This window comes from Sarcophilus harrisii, chromosome X (genome assembly GCF_902635505.1).
Source record: "Sarcophilus harrisii chromosome X, mSarHar1.11, whole genome shotgun sequence".
Lineage (NCBI taxonomy): Eukaryota > Metazoa > Chordata > Mammalia > Dasyuromorphia > Dasyuridae > Sarcophilus > Sarcophilus harrisii.
Window position 1 is genome coordinate 29,246,451 of NC_045432.1, and position 17,307 is coordinate 29,263,757.

A 17,307-nucleotide genomic window follows, 5' to 3' on the forward strand; every position below is an offset into this window, starting at 1 on the left:
AGACATCCTAGAATGTGAATTTTCGAGGATTTTCTGTAACTACCTTTTATTTATTTTGTATTTAATTCTGTATATATTTATTTATATTCATGATGTATCTCACAATATGCTATCTTTGTTAGGATTGTTTCACTTTTTGTCTATTCTCAGGGTCTGACACAGAGCCTGGCATATGATGACCATTTAATAAACATTTATCGATTGATAATTAAATTTCAGAAGGACTGGAGAAATTCGTAGCTCCAAATAATGTTAGTGTTTCTATCTTCCCACTGTCCCTCCAGCATGAAAACTTGTCTTTTGTCAGCTTTGCCCTTTTCAGGGGCCTGAAGTGAAATCTCAGGATTGTCTTAATATGCATTTCTCTTATTATTAGTGATTTGGAGGTTAATTTCATTCTTCTTTTGAAACCTGTCCTATCCATTGGCCATTTACTCATTTATTGTGTATTTGGATTGTCTTCCAAGAGCTCTTGCAACATGGATTATTGATGCCTTTTGTCCTAATTCCACTCTGAAGGACATACTGTGAAAACTCAGCTTTATCATTGCTGCCTTGGCGAATGTTGCAATTCTTTTTAAAACTATTTAATATCTTTTATCTTTTAGGGAAAAGCTCTTGTTCTCAGATATTGATGGTAATTCCCCATACACGGGATCCCATATTTTTATCTTTGATTATTTGATAAAAAGCTCTTTCCCCCTACTTTAGTTTTTCTCACTGTAATGTTATTGATTTTGCTTGTGCAGAAGCTTACTTTTTTTAAAAATTTCATTGGCATAGGGAATTGCAGTGAGGAAATTCCCTTTGCCAAGGAGGTTCAGCACAAGCTCTGCAATTTAGTCTTCTAATTGTCTGAATTATTAAGAGGCAAAAAACATCTTGCTCAGTGTTTTCCTGCCGGTGTGTGCTCTCGGGCTCGTTGACCTGGAGCCAAAAGGGAGGTCTAAGGCCATCTGTTTAAGTTCCCTCCTTTTTTCAGAGGCAGAAACTGAGGTTTTATTAGCTGCTAAGATCATACAGCTAAGATATGTCAGAAATGGCATTTAAACTCAGGTTTTCCTAAGAGGCCAGTTCTATTTCTTGGATGTGGTCAAAATTGCCTTTTCGCTGAGCTCCTTCTAGCCCTGGCTTCCAGGAATTTCTCCTCTACTCACAATTTGGAAAAAGTACGTCCCTTCTATTGTCTCTGTTCTTAAAAGAAAAATAGTGTTATATTTGGTGCGTGTATCTATTTGAAATTTATTTCTGCATGCAATATTATCTGCTGGCTTAAATAGCCATTTTTCAGCTGCTCTCGTTAAAACAGAGGGTCCCTTTCTCACTGGAAGCAATGCACTGCTGAGCTCAGTTCCTTCTAGCTCTGCTCTGTGGGTTCAGTTCAGCTCGGCTCCGCCCCGCCCTCTTTTTCTTAGGCCTGACTCCATTTTTTCATCCTATGCTTCCCTTCGCTTTCCTTTCCTCGCCCCGCCCCTCTCCTCTGCCTCCTCCCCTACCAACGGAAACAGGGAAAAGGCTTTGCGTGGATTAAGCCGAGTTTTACTGGGCATGCGCCAACGTGGCCCGGGAGGTTCTCAATGAGCATGCGCCAAGGCTGACGCCTGTCGCCGCCCGACGCTGCCTTTCACTTTCTCAGCTGACCCGTAGACGTTTTTTCTCAGTGCCGTCGTCTCCTCTCGAGAAGCGGCGCAGGTTGCACATGCGCGGTGGTTGTGGTTCTCTCTGGTTGCAAAGGTAAGCGAGCGGATGGGCAGAGTAAGAGGGAGGGGCCCGAATTTAGAGGCAGGTGTTGGAGAATAATCTCCCACCTGTCTTAGAAGGAGGGGTCGCCCTGAGTGTTTTTTCCGCCGCAGTCGACTCGGTCTTTACGGCAGGCCTGGGGAATTGGGTCCTGGCGGTTTCCCCCGGTAGTTCTTCGTCTCGTCTGCCGAACAGGTAGTTTTTTTCGGGGGGCCCACGCCGCGGATTCGCCGCGCGCTGTATTTGTTTGCTTGACCGTTCGCCCTGTGTTCGTTTCCCGGCCCTAAACTGGGACCGAGATTCTGAGCTGGGGAGGAGGGGGGGGGAAGCGGAGGGAGAGGGCGGTGGCGCTCGGGCAATACCCGTGTCCGGCTTTTCCTCTCCCTTATGTCGCGAGGGACTGAGACCGGCGTGGGGGCGGGCTGGTTTTCCCCTAGTGTTATCGGAAGGAAAAAGAAGGCGGCAATTGTGGCGGCCTGACTATCCCCTCCGGGGCTGGGAAAATACAATGGGAATTTCTAGAAAGTTCTGTGAGGCTGTGGTGCACCTCCACTTAAAAGTGGGGCGGGCTTGAGGGGGAGAAAGGAAAAAAAAAACTCGCCCTAAGAGCTCAGTTCTAGAGGAAGTGAGCCCATAATTCATCCCTCTGCTACCAAAACCTCTCTCCCAAGCCAGCTTTGTGGAACAAAGATGAATTTGGATTTGATAGAAAGTTTTGGAAAATAGCACAAAAAAGCCGAAGTGGGCAAATCCTTACACCCCTCTCGCGAGGCTCTCCTTCACCCTTCCCCCCCCCCCCAAGCAGTAATGTTTCCCATCACGTGTAAGGATTGTCCGTCGTGGTATTCAAAGATAGTTATTTCCTAACTAGAAAAAGTCAAACTTACGATGTATTTGTTACGAATTTGCTGGGAGCAGACTGGTTTTGTTGCTCTGCGGGATTTGTGTTTAATATTTGCTGTGACTGGATCAAGGAAACACTGATAATGAACCCCGGGACATGGAAATAACTTCCTTGTATTCAAACAGATGTACAACTGTTTAAGGGTGGTTTTTTTTGTTTGTTTGTTTTGTTTTTTAAAGGCTCATTAATACAGCACCAAGTTTGTATGTGAAACTGGAAATTTGGTTTTAGGGAAAAATCAAATATTTCTTAAGCATCTCCGTGCCAGGCATTGCTGTCTATACTTAGGATACAAAACAAAGTAATTCGTTCTCTCCAGGAGTTCCCGTTCTGTCCAGGGGATAGGGGATCATGTATTCATGTAAATATGTACGAAGTTCAGGAAAGACCACATGGAGGAGGTGATGGAGTTTTTCTTTGAAAAAAACTTAGGGTTCTGAAACGAGGTGGAGAAGGGAATGTGTTGTTGGCAGAACAGTATGAAGTTCGGTATACAGAAAAATGAAAAGATGGTTTGTCTTGTGTGAGGAACAAGAAGTTTCGGTGTCATTGGATTAGAAAGTGCAAAGTCGAGTGATTTCGAAGAGGGCTTGGAAGAGAAATTGGTAGATAATTCTTAAAAGTTTTAAATAACAAAGAGGAATTAGCATTTGATCCTGAAGGTAATAGGGAGCTAAGGGAGTATTTACACCAGGGATCTAACAAAGCCAAATATATCTATGCTTTGATAGTTTTGCCGAGGATGAATTGAGAAGGGGGGAGACTTGAGGCTGGAAGAACATTTAGAAGGTTTATTTCGTGATGCAGGTAGAAGTAATTACGGCCCGAAATTGGGCGTGGCCACATAAGTGAAGAGAAGGATTCTATAGATAATACCATGAAAGTAGAATGGACAATGCTAAGTAGGTGTATGGTTTGAGGCATCAGTGGTTTGTGTTATGAGAACTAAGTGTGATAAATTTTAATTAAAGAAGGGAAAGGCCTAATTTAGAAGGTTCTTATTTCTCTCTTTTTTTTTTAATGAAGACATTTTAAAGTAACTTTTCATTTGAAGAAAAAATGTCAGAGAGCAAGTATTCGTCTTTATTTTACACAGAAGAAAACTGAGTTTTAGAAAAGTATATTTACTTGCCTAGGATCACATAGCTAGTGAGTGTTGTGTTGGGGATGCATACCTAAAAGATTCTATTTCCAAATCTTTGCTATAGTGGGCTTGCCTTTGTCCACGTTAAATCTAATGGGTTGGAAGTTAAGGTGATTTAACTTGCTTTTAAATGCAGTTCAGTCCAGGAATTAACTGGTACCATTTAATTAATGAAAGGTTATTGACTATGAGACTTGAGATAAATCATGTTTTTTCTTAAATCAAGCCCTGCTGAAAAACAGGAAGTGCAATCGTTTGATTCTCTGTATTTTTTTCCCTATAGAATGGAGTTAAAAATAATAGTATATGAAATGGTTTGGGATTTTTTTGTGAGAATGCTATCACTACTTTCTCACTAGTCCTTCATTCCTTAATCTTTGTAATCTGGTTTACATACAGCTTTACTCAAATTAGGCTCACAGGTCATTTTTTTGGTTTTAGGAAATCCAATACTATTTTCAGTCCTCATTTTTTTATATTTGACAGGACTAGCTCTCTTCAGGAAGTTCAAGAGGCTTTTCCAAGTCCACCTAGTTGTTAATGCCTCCTCCTTTCTATTTATTCTATTTTATTTCTATTATTTTATTAATATTTCTATTGTTTTATTTATTTATTCTATTTTATTTTTTATTTATATCTATTTTATTTATTTATTTTATTATTTTTTATTTATATCTATTTTATCATTTATCAAATGATAAGTATTTATCTTTGAACATGTTTTGTTCTGGTAGAATGTAAGTTTGAAGGCATGGTCTGTCTCATTTTTGTATTGTATCTCTGGCACGTTGTTGATTAATAAATGCTTGTTTGATTTTTAGAAAGTGTGAATTGTTTGCAGTGATCCCCAACTCCTCCTTAAGAGAAACAAATCTGTTTAATATTAGTATCCTTCTGGTGTGCTGTAAGGCTTTGAATCATGAAACACCACAATCTGAAGATTGAGAATTGCCCAAAATGTTATGGTGAGATTCAGAGGTACAGTGGCCTTAATTAGCTGTGACTTGTTACATGCAGTATAGGGATAAAGGGAGAAAAACTGCAGAGGTCACAAAAATGATGAAGAAAGCTACAGGAAAACAAGAAAACCTCAAGGAAAGTCATTGACATAAATATCAAAATTTCTCTAAGATAGATTTTACTTTCCTCTCCCAGTTCAGGATTAGCAAGCAAATAAATTTACAGTAAATGAAGTTTCTTTTCAATGTGGGGCAACAGAATCTTGAAACCCTTACCATCTCTGGATTGGTTTCTTGTTAATGTCTACCCCTTTTTCTCCTTTCCTTTAACTCCCCAAAACTTGGTGAATGTTTTTATCACCTAGTCTGCGTCTTTCCAAGTTTCCTTGGAACAAAATTACAAGTTAACAACTATTCTTCTGCCTTACAGTCTTTGAAACAAGTAGGGAACACTCCCCCTCTCTAAGATAGTTCTTTCCTCTAGGCATTTTTGAAAATTCTGATAGCTAAAGAGAAAGATACCATCTTGTCTTCTCTAAAATGGGAACAGAAGCTCCTCGCCTCTTTGAATAATTCCTTTGGGTTCTCATTTTGGGCATCAGTTTTGCTAAAAGCTTTTGGATTTCCCTCTTCTCTTTTTGGTCAAAAAGTAGATATGAGTTCTATCTTTATCCTCATATCTTTACAATTCACCACTGGTAGACCCAGATAAAATAAAAGGTGTTCGTTGGGTCTCATTGGGCTCACACAATATTTGTTTGTTTGAAGAAACAGAAAGCTGCCTTTATGATGAAAATCAGCTGGGTAATTTTAAAAATTAAGCTTTTTCATTTCATCTGCTAAACAAATATAGAATATCAATTTGAAGCAAATAAATATTTTAATAGTGTGATTTAAAAAAAAAAAATGAAACAGCTTGTGTCTAAAAGACCAGATCCCCTTTAGTCTGTATATTAGACTAGAAATGGTCAAGAACCTATACTTAGCCCTTTACTTGCCTGTATTAGGCCATTTGTCAAAATGACAGCTTTTACAAAGAACTACAGGTGTTATTTCATTATTAGATCTTATCATAAAATAATAGCCTTAAAATTGTCATGGAATGGGCTTATAGTATGACCATTTTGGATTTATACCAAAATGCAGGATTGTTTCAGTATAAAGAAAGCTAACAGCATAATATTCTATATTACTAACAAACATAATAAAAACTATGATTATATTATTATGTTCCAAATTTTGTTAGATAAAATCCAACAGCTGTTTCTGTTAAAAGACTCTAGAAAACATAAGAATAAATGGACTTTTCCTTATCACAGTGAGTAGTAAGCTATCTGAAGCTGTGACCATTATTTGTAATAGAGAAAGGTTAGATGCCTTTCCAGTAAGATGGGGCAGAACAATGATGTCCATTATCACCAGTGTAATTTAACATAGTGTGAAAAATGGTGTCTATCACAAAATGACAAAGAAATTGAGGTAGTGAAGATTTAGGCTAGTTAAGGAAACAAGTACCACTTTTGTAGATCATATGATCATATCTAGAGAATCCTAAAAAAGAGTCAACTAAAAATTAAATGAAAGTAAGTTGTAGGACAAAGAATTAAGTCCACATAAATCATCAATCAGCATTTCTGAATGTTAAAGCAAAACCTAGCAGGAAGATAAAGAAAAATTTAATTTAAAATATGCTACAGAATGTAAAAAATACTTGGGAGTCTAATAAGCCATAAATAAGGACTATATGAATGTAACTACCAGTCTTTGCAGAAATAAAGACCTAAATAATTGAAGAAATGTTAATTATTGCTGGTTAGACCAAGTCAATCTAATAAATGACAATACTACCTAAGTTAATTTATTCATTCAATTCAGTTCCAATCAAGCTACCAAAGAATTATTTCATATAACTTTAAAGAAAAAAAAATTAATCTGTCAGAAAATAAAGTTAATCTCAAGGGCAATAATAAAAATAGTGGGAAGGAAGGGAACCTAGCAGTACCAAATCTCTAAGCAATAAACATGAAAATTATTCAGCAATTGTTAAAAACAAAGAGGGTATAAGTAGAGAAGATTAGATACACAACTTATAGAAGGAAACAAATTTAGTATTGTATTCAATAACCCAGAGACTCCCACTTACTGGTTTAAGGACTCAACTATTTGACCAAAATTTCCGGGAAAGCTGGAAAGCAGTCTAATAGAAAACAAATCTGCAGCAAGTTTCTCTGATTCAAATTTATTTTTAAAAAATTTCACAATAGTTCCCAATCCCAATATCAAAGTCAGTTCCCAAAGTAAAAAACCTAAAATGTTAACAAAAGTGAAAAAATACTCTGAATCATTAATAATTAAGGATATAGAAATTTAGGCAACTCAGATTCCATCTCCTGCCCCAAAAGAAAATAACTATTGTTTGAAGGGTTAAGGGAAGGCAGGTACACTCATGTACTTACTGGGAGAGGTAAAGATGAACCAGCCATTTTGGAAAGCAGTCTAAAACTATAGCCTATAAACAAACTGGTATACATAAATGTAATGGAAGGTTACTATATAATAAGAAATGAAGACCAGAAGAAGTTTTGTAGAGTGAAGTAGACAGAACAACCAAAAAAAAAAAAAAACAACAATATGCTACATGATGACTACAAAAATGTAAATGGAAAAAAACCCAAAACATTCAAACGTGAGTCTTGCAAAATTATTGAGAACAAGCAGAGATCTAAAGAAGAGATGAAGAATCACCTCCATCCCACCCTTCGCAAAGATAGGAAGTCCATGAATGTGGTACCTTGCATAGGTATTCAGTCTTTTTGATGGATTTGTTGTTTTTTCCCCATTTTTCTTTAAAAATGTTGTTTGCCATATGAGATGTCTTTCTTGGGAGGTGAGTGGAGAGGAACACTGGGGAATTTTGATGGTGTAAAAAGGCAAATTATTAATTAAAATGCCTTTTTAAAGTGTTGAGAGAAAAAAGAAGACATTAAAACTCAAAAGTCACTGAACTAACTCTATTTTTACTCAGTAATACTACTACTGGGTTTATTCTCCAAAGAGATCAAAAAAGTGAAAAAGGATTCATGTATTCAAAAATATTTATTTGTAGCACTTTTTATAAGTGGCAAAGAACTGTAAATTAAGGTTTGCCCATCTTTTGGGCAATGGCTGAACAAATTATGATATATACATATTATAGAATACCATTTCAGAGAAACTTGGGAGAAGACCTGTAGGAAGTGATGCGGAATGAAGTGAGTAAGTAGTACCAGGGGAACAATTTATACAGTCAGAGCAACATTATAAAGCAGACATCTTTGAAAGATTTGGAAATTCTTTATTAGTGCATTGACTAGTAACTAATGATAGCAGCTTATTTTCCACCTTATGACATATAATGGACTCAAGATACAGAATAAAACAATGCTTTCCAATTCAAAGAATGTGGAAATTTATTTTCTATTCATTTTTCTTTTTTAAGGATTTTCTTTTTCTTTTCTCAATGGGGGGGATGGGGTAAGGCAGGAAAAAAAGTCATTGAGGCAAATTTTTTTTGTTTTTTAATTCTGAACGGGGACCATAAAAAAGGCCAGTAAGAAGCATAGACAAGCAGGACAGCTTTGAAAGTTATATGATCAATTTATTATATACATAAAAAGGAAAAGCCAGACATTCTTTTTCTTCCTTTTCCTAATTCTGATATGTATCTGGAAATACCCAATTTATTTGGTGTTTCAGAATAAAAAATTAAATTTTTAAAATTATTATATTCAAATATTATCTCTTTTAAGTCTGGGCCTGCTAGTTCAAAGGCAAATGACTATGTGTGTCCAAGAATTTCTTTAAAATAAGGATGAAGACAGTGACACACCAGTAAGAGGGTATTTTAAAGGGAGTAGATAAGGACATTCAACAGTTGCCAGAAAGGGTCTTTTAGGTTTCGGTCCTATATAAGAGGCAGATCTGATCAGAGATGAGAAGCCTTAAAGAGGATCAAACTGGGAGTGTCCACTGGAAGGCATAGACAATTGGAATATATTCAAAGCCGGGTAATCAGGTTGAAGGGACTGTGCCAGAGGATCCTTTGAAGGAATTGAAGATGTTTAACTTGGAGGAAAAAGACTTAGTGGGGATATGATAGCTGTCTTCTGGTATTTTAAGATCTGTCATGAAGAAGGGAAAAGATTTGTGCTTGGCTGTAGAAGGCAGAGATAGAGGCAATATGTGCTGATAGCACATTACCTTTTCCGACCTCCAAAGAAAGGGTGTTAGGATTATGTAAGTCACTGCTCTCCCCCAGTTGAACAAATCTTCCAAAGTTGATTGCCATTTGCTCAAAAAGACTGATATTTATTTTTATTTCGTTTATTTATTTATTTTACAGAGGCATTTGGGGTTGTGTGTGACTTGTCCAGGGTCACACAGCCAGGAAGTGTTAAATTTCTGAAGTCAAATTTGAGCTCTGGTCCTGACTTCAGGGCTGATGCTCTAGCCACTGCACCACCTAGCTGCCCCTAAGACTGATTTTTACACTGTTGCCCTTAATCCCATTTTATAAGGCACAGATACTAAGACTAAATTCAGCAAGTTGCTGATGGAACAGCCCTCATATTTTCTCTGCTTCACTCATTCAGCTTTGGTTGACTAGGAGCTCTGTTTCACTTCTCATGGTCAATAATCATTCATTAGATGGTATTGGCCTTTTCTTGGACAGATGCAGTTAGTAGCAAGAATTCTAGAGATAGCAGTAACATGTGAACTCTAGAAATTCATTTCATCCAAAAAGCAGGGCAGCTCCTAATCTACTTGATTCATTTGTGCAATGTATTATTTCTGGAAGCCTCATGCTGCAATTTGTCAAGTAACTTATACTTATAAAGGAATAATACACTTTTAAAGAAATGTCCAGTAGATGGATAGGTATGGATTTTGGGGATAACAATTTCTCTTTCTCAGATATAAGATGGACTCATTTTGTGTTATTTCCCCCTCCCCATTTGCCTCTCAAGGTAATTTAATTTAATAGATTGATAAGGATTTAAAAATCTTATTTATGTCTAAACTGTGAATGAATAAATTCTGAATGAACTGGTCTATCTTTATATGCAACTGATCTTTCTCTTGGATGCTTCCTAATGTGTTCCCTGGTATTGATAGAACTCACTCGGGGATTTAAAGACCAGCACATATTATACTCTGAAGCATTACTAATAGTATTATAATTCATTGAGCCAATGGGCTCATTCAGTTATTCAAATGACCTTAGTGACCTTAATGCTTGGTTTCAGGGAAAGAATTTTACTTTCTCGCTGAGTCCAGAGGGTAGAGCTGATTTGGCTGAGAATTCGAAGGTGAGTACCTCATTATGTCTCATTCCTCTCTAAAGGATCATGCCTTATCTTTCCCACACCAGCTTTCCACTTTTACTTTGGAATAATAGTCAAACATTATTATTGCCTTTGATTCTGATTTGTGAGTTGCCAAGGCCAAGGCTCCTTCTTCTGACCATCTTTCCCTTCCCTGGCATACATCATTATCAGACACAGTCATCCGGTTCCTCTATCATATGCTACTCTGCCGTTCTGTTATGTCTTCTGTTGATAAAAAATTGCTCTTCATATTGGATCTGTATTCCCCCCCCCCAAAAAAAAGGGGGGGGGATGAATATAAGCTTGAGGGCAGAAAGTTTAATTTTGGTCTCTGTAGACTCAGCATCTTGGACATTGTCCAAAACTTAGTGGACACTTAAATGCCAATTGAATTGACTTATTTATTTTATCCTATGATTTCAACATTAAAACGAAACTTCTTGTTTAAAGAGGGTAGGTTAAAATACCTATTGAGGATTTTTTTTTCCTGAGGCAGTTGGGGTTAAATGATTTGCCCAGAGTCATATAGCCAGAAAATGTTGTGTCTGAGATCTGATTTGAACTCGGGTCTTCCTGACTTCAAGACTGGTACTCTATCCACTGCACCAACTAGCTGCCCCTATTAAAGATTTTTTTTAAAACTTAAATAGTTCAGTTGAATGTTCTGACATTTGACAGTTTTACATTTGTGATTTTTACATTTTATTTTATTGAAGCTTTTTATTTTAATATAGTTCTTATTTATTCTAATAACAGAGATCTTATTAGCTATTTATTATTCCCAGATGTTACACTAAAATGGCATTCTTAAAGAGGAAAGTACCTGTGATTTTAAGATATTTATGTTGGGTCAGAGACAGTGCCACCCAGTTAGAAAAAGTGTAAAATTTTTGTTCCTTTTTAGCCTGAGGGAAAAATGGAGATTGGGTTTATAAAGAAATTTAGAGTTTTTCTGTAAATACTGTAAAGAAGACTGTTAAAAACTAAGGTTAGTAGTAGATCTTCTTAAGTTAGCACATTTTTAGTTTTTATTATGTAGCTCTGAGTTTATGAATATTATATTGAACTCTGTGATTCAGTGTAAACTTTTACAACCACAGCATTATAGTATTAGCTATTGTGCAAGGTGTTGTTTTTAGCTTATGCTTTCTGCAAATAATAGCTGATTGGGAACTTTGGTCTTAGAGGTTTCATATCCAAGGAGGTGGCAGTGGTAGTGTTCAGACATGAACCACTGGAAAATGTATTTCGGATTCGTCCAGTGTATTTTAATGTTCTTTTTAACAAACAGCCCTAAGCACAAATATTATTCTAAAGTATTGCAATATTGGATCTGTAGGCAGTTCATGTTGATATCTTATTAATTTTTGCCTTTTGACCTTTTTAGAGGTATAATTTAGACAAAGAATCACAGAATTTTAGAGTAAAAATGGAATTCTAGATGCTCTTCCCTTCCCTTCCTTTCCTTTCCCTTTCCTTCTTTCTTTCTGTCATTCCCCCTCCACAGTCCTAGCTGTGCCCTTGCCTTTGTTCAAGGCCCAGTTCAGGTCCTACTTCCATGAAGTCTTCTCAATTTTTCTGTCAACCTCTGCACCTCCCACAGTGATACCCTAGAAATTTCTCCCTCCAGTTTCTTTGTATATCCCCTGGACTTTATATCCTTGTGTCAGCAATAGTGCCTTGTATATATATAACAAGCATTTAATAAATCCTTGTTAAGTAATAAACATTAAAAAATAGTTAAGTGGAAGAATATAGTTCAAGCTCTTTATTTTATAAGGAAACTGAGACTCATAAAGGTTAAATGATCTGATCTATTCAGGGTCACACAACTAATTGGTAACTAGAACTAGGGTTTTGGGTCAGGATGGGACTCTTAAGATTCTGTGTTCTGTCCTTCCTATCCTATTGTTGCTACCCTTTTATTCTCTACAAAGAGCAAGCCAGCCACAGCCATTTCCCTGCCCCCACTCTCATTATTATTAAAAGAAAAGGCTCTCTCCAGCCAGTCACAACCCCTGTCTATACCACCAGACCTTTATAGATTCATGTCACACACGATTGCTTGGCTTAAGTCGGGATTCTTAACCTTTTTGTGTCATGAGCCCTCTCTCAGAATGTTTTTAGATGTATAAAATAAAATTCATAGAATTGCAAAGGAAGCTACTTATTTTCCAAAGCAGTTGTAAATATATAAAAAACCCCACAGATTCATGAACCTCAGCTTGAGAAATCCTGACATAAAGTGTTGGTTTATTAATACTTTTTTAATCTACAGACTTTTCAGTTGATGTTAACAGGTTAGAGTTTATAATTTCAGTCATTTTTTATGTCAATGTTTAAATTCTCTGGGGAAGAATGCTACTTAAATTATATTTGAAATATTATCAATTATATTTAATATATAGCAGAAGTATTTTAGTGAGGTAGCATGAATCGAGTAATAGAGACATTAAGAGACATTAAGACAAAAGAGAGGCTAGAATCTTGACTGTGAATTTTAACTGTGACTTAAAAAGTTGCATGCCCTTTTTATCTCCGGTCTCCCTATCTAAGAAATTACTAAAACTTCTACTACTTACCCTCAAGCATTTTTCAAGATATGAGTAATGACTATTATTACTAGCCTGTGAAGTTTTGGTAATAGCCAAGTAGATTTTAAAAGAAACTATTTTTTACTAGCTCGTTTTGGAGCTTGATTACCTTAGTGGAGTGAATAGTCACAGTATTAAAACATTTAAAGTTTTTCCAAAATTTATTGAAATAAATTAATAAGTACCTTTAAAGCATACTAAATAGAAGCAGCTACATGACTCAGTGGATACAGCACTGAGCTTGAAGTCAGGAAGACCTAAATTCAAATTCAGCCTAAGACACTAGATGTCTGACCCTGAGCTAAGTAAGTGCCTTAACCTCTCTTTGCCTTAAATGCACTGGAAAGGGAAATAGCAAACCAACCACTCCAGTATCTTTGCCCAGAAAATGTCAGTGTCATGGAGAGTTGGCCATGACCAAAACACTGAATAACAATAACAAAAGAAGACCAAAGCATGATATTGCTTAGGTCTTCTAAGATATTAGTAGCTAATCGGAAGAAACATCACAATTGTGCCAAATTCTTTTATACTAAAATATAGTAGATGTCCTAAGACAAGTAGGATCAAATTTGGTCAAATTCTGAATGGAAAAGTCCTGATGTCCAGTTCAAAATGGGAATGAATGGTACTGGACTCTGGGCTATGTGGAAGTGGGGAGAATGGTTTATGTTCTCAAATAGTATTTATTAGACAGTACCTAGTTGGAGAGACAAACTTAACATAGATAAGATAATTAACAAGCACCTTCAGCAGTATATAATTAGCTATTAAATGGTCTGATTAGGAATATAAATGAAATCAGAATTAGCACTTAAAAGATTTCAATGAGTGAAAATGAGGGAAATATTCCAGATTGGAGTAGGAGAAGCAAGAACTGGGACTACCTACCTTGGGGAGCCATATATCCATGCAAAGGATTAACATGATTAAAATAATATTTGGAGATTCTGTTTTGCCTTATTGTTTATGAAGGATTGAAGGTGGGAGAGAATAGGAGACAGGGAAACTTGCTAATAGAAATAGCCTAGGCATGGGGTATTGGCTTGGATGGGGTAAATTCAAAACTATATGACAAATCTCAGAGATTTCAAGGAGAGAATCATCAGGCTTTAGTAGTACTAGATAGTGATAAAGGAGAGGGAGTCAAAAACGAAAGGTTCTTGCATGATAGTATCGACAAAATTTTTGTTTAATTTAGTGGTTTGGTTTTTTTTAATCATAGGAGGGTTTTTTCACTTGGAGAAAATATCTCTAACCTTAAAACTTGTAGATTTTAATTAAAGGGACAGAGTCCTATCATAATGATAATGATATAGTAGTTTAGAAAGTAAATAGATTTGATCTTGTGACTGGGGTCCTATAAAGGGGCAGTAGGCTCAAGAGAGATAGTAACTCCCCAAAAATCCCTCAAAGTAAAATTCCCAAGTTCTGTTAGTTTATTAACAGATTGTTCCAAAGAGGGATTTGCCTTTTGGGGAGGGCAGATGGAACATCAGAAAAATCTTCATGAAAGCGAGGGTACTAAATATGTACACCAAATCACAGGAGGAATTCTACAACAAGAGATATATGTGACTCAGGAGATTGAAGAATTTATAATAAACAAAGGCACAGTGACATATTCATTTGGGCCCCAATCCTTACAAGGGGAGCAGTGGGAGATGATGCTGGAAAGAGAAGTTGAAGCAGATTTGTGGAGCGTCTTGAATGCTAGCCCCTTAAGTTGGGACTTTCTTTGGTGGGCACTGAAGAGAGATTGAAAGCTTTTTAGGAGCTCTGGAGGGAGTAACAATAAAACTAACTGGCATGTATATATAGTGCTTTAAAGTTTGCAAAGCAAGCTGGCAGCATTTTATATTATGGATTGGAAAGAGAAGAGATTTTGAAAGGAGAACAACCAGTTAGGTTATTATGAATGTCTAGATGAGAGGTTATGATGCCCTAAATTAGGGAGATGGAAGATGAGAGCTATTGTGGAGAGGGCCAGACTCTGGTGCTTGTCAACTGATTGGATGGGGGGGGGGGGATAGAGAAGTGAGCAAAATGGATGAGTCAAAAGATGACTCATGAATAGAAATGGGGATGTCAAGAGGAGTTGGTGTGTGTGCCAAGATGATGAATTGGGATTTAGTCTGCTTGATTTTCTATTATCATTGTAATTCAGTTCAGCATTTATTAGACACCTTCTGGGTGCTGGAACTACAAAAACAAAACAGGCTCTGATGCAATTTTGAGGAGTAGCCAGCCTCTGAGGTTCTTGGGAGGCAGTGCTGTGATGATGAAAGGCCCTTGGAGGGGGGGGGCGTCAAGGGGAAAAAAGCCCAGAGGCTTCCGGGTAGCTTTCGCACGCCCCCCCGCCCCCCCAAATATTTAGGTCAGTATGGTGTTAGGTTCTGAGTTACTTGCCTTAACTCCTTCGATTGTGGTTTTATTTTCATTGCCACTTAATTTTCTTTGTACAGTGCCACGTGCAAATGGGCACTTAATAAATGCTAGGCTTACGTAAGCTCTCAATTTGCATAGATAACATTCATTAAACATTTACAACTCCTTAAATGAGCCAGTCCACATTGCTCAGATTTCACCCAGAGGCCTCCAGGCACAAACATAATCAAACAAGGTAATAGGCAAGTAGGAGATTTATGAGCTCCATGGAAACTGTTTAAAGGTTTTACTCTCATTTTTGTGGATTTAGAATTGTGGCTATTGCACACATTGCTTTGGCCCTTTAAATAATAAGGGCGTTTCAAAGGTGTGTTTGTCAAAGATGTGAAGGATATTTTTTCTGGTCAGCCATTTTAATCTGTACTGCCTGTAATCCCCAGAGTCCCCTGTTTCATTTTCCAGTGGCTGATGCAGACAGAAAGCTGTTGCTGTTTTTGTTTTTGGCTCTGACATTCAGTCCACAAACTCTGAATCTTGGAGCTCCTGACTTCCTGGAGTAAATTATTTTTAAAATGTTGAACCCTGGAAAACTCGATTTTTTTGGAGGGGGGAAGCTACCCAATTCAGTCTTATTTAAGGTGGTACACACTTGAATATTAATAAGGTTAATCCTTAATACTTTTCAGAGTACTGCTTTGTTCTTCGAATAGCATTTTTTGTTCCAAGTCAAATTTGATAGTTCTCAGAGTGTCTAACTGTAGCACAAAAGGAGACTAAAAAGAGCTTTAGGATTTGAGATTGTTAGAAATTTGGTCTCTCCTAACAACCTCAGCTTTTAGTAGCTGCTCTGGGCTAAAATAATTTGTCTTTAGTGCAGTTACCAAATGGATATTGAGGAGTTATTTTCTTCCATTATAACTTGGCCAGAGACACTAGTAATCAATCCCTTTTTCCTATTTTTCTTCTTTCAAACTCTTCCCCCCCCCCCCCCCCAGGTAAAAATAACCCATTTAGATAATAGCCTCAGCTTTCTAGGTATAATGTCAGGAGTATTAACTACTTGATGGGTTTTTTTGTGCCACCTATGACTTACTACTTTTGCAACTTTTTATTTCGAATGACTCATTTCAGACACTGTCCCCCAGGCTCAGAATGAACTCCCTCCCTCAAAATCCCTCTCCCAGTCAACAAGCATTTTAGTGGTATAATATCCTCCATTCAAGGTGCTGTGCCTAGGGTGCCAAGACAAAATGAAGAATAGCCTCTGTCTTCAAGGAGTTTTCATAGTTTTCTAGAACATTTGGACTGGATGTTCTTTTTGAACCTTGTTTGTACACTATTAGCATATTTCTCTGTGTTTCTCTTCTCTCCCTGTCCCTCTTCCCACCTCCTCCCCAAGTAGATTATAAAGTTGAGTGAAGTAGTTGACTACTTTTTTCATCTTTGTACCCCAGACAGTCCCATGTTTGAATTGTATTCCTAAGTGATATCTGGAACTAATTACTTATTCAAGGAATTCAAGGGTAGGATTGAAACTACCTCCCCCATCCTTTTTGGCCCTGGTGGCTTGCATAGAGAGAACACTTGTTGATGGCCACTTTTGCTTTTGTTCCCTTTAAATCCAACATTTCAAAACCTAAGCCCTCTCCTTTTCCTTGTTGTTCAGTCCTGTTTTACTCTTTGTGACCCCATTTGAAATTTTTTTTAAAATAGCATTTTATTTTTCCAAATAGATGCAAAGATAGTTTTCAGTATTCACCTTTGTAAAACCTTGTGTTTCAGATTTTTCTTCCTTTCTCTCCCTCTCCCTCCTCCCCTAGACAGCAAGCAGTCCACTATAGGTTAAACATATACAATTCTTCTAAACATATTTCCATATTAGTAGGGCTGTGCAAGAAAAATCAGATCAGCCATAGGAAAGAAAAAATAAGCAAGCAAACAACAACCCAAAAAAAGTGAAAATATTCACTTTGATCCATAGTTCTCTCTCTAGATGTGTGGATGGCACTTTCCTTTTGGAGCTGGCAAATATACTGGATCACTTGGCTATTTCCTTTTCTATCTCACTTGACAGATGAGGAAACTGAGGCAGACAGCTCAAAACAACTTGTCCAGGGTCATATAGCTAGTAAGTGGCTGAGGCTGGATTTGAACTCAGCAGGGTGAGTCTTTCTGACTTCAGATCTAGCACTCTATCTACTATGCCATCTAC

General features: G+C 37.1%; 1 protein-coding gene across 3 annotated transcripts in view; it reads left to right on the forward strand.

Moving 5' to 3' along the window:
* Window positions 1–1,589: 1,589 nt before the first annotated feature.
* Window positions 1,590–17,307, forward strand: part of XIAP (X-linked inhibitor of apoptosis) — a 37,307-nt gene continuing 21,589 nt past the window's right edge. Inside the window, exons 1-2 of one of the 3 annotated variants that reach the window (XM_012553215.3) lie at window positions 1,590–1,734; window positions 10,033–10,095. The gene's annotated coding sequence lies outside the window, so the exon portion shown is untranslated. The other 2 variants (XM_012553214.3, XM_023506889.2) reach the window with 2 other exon arrangements.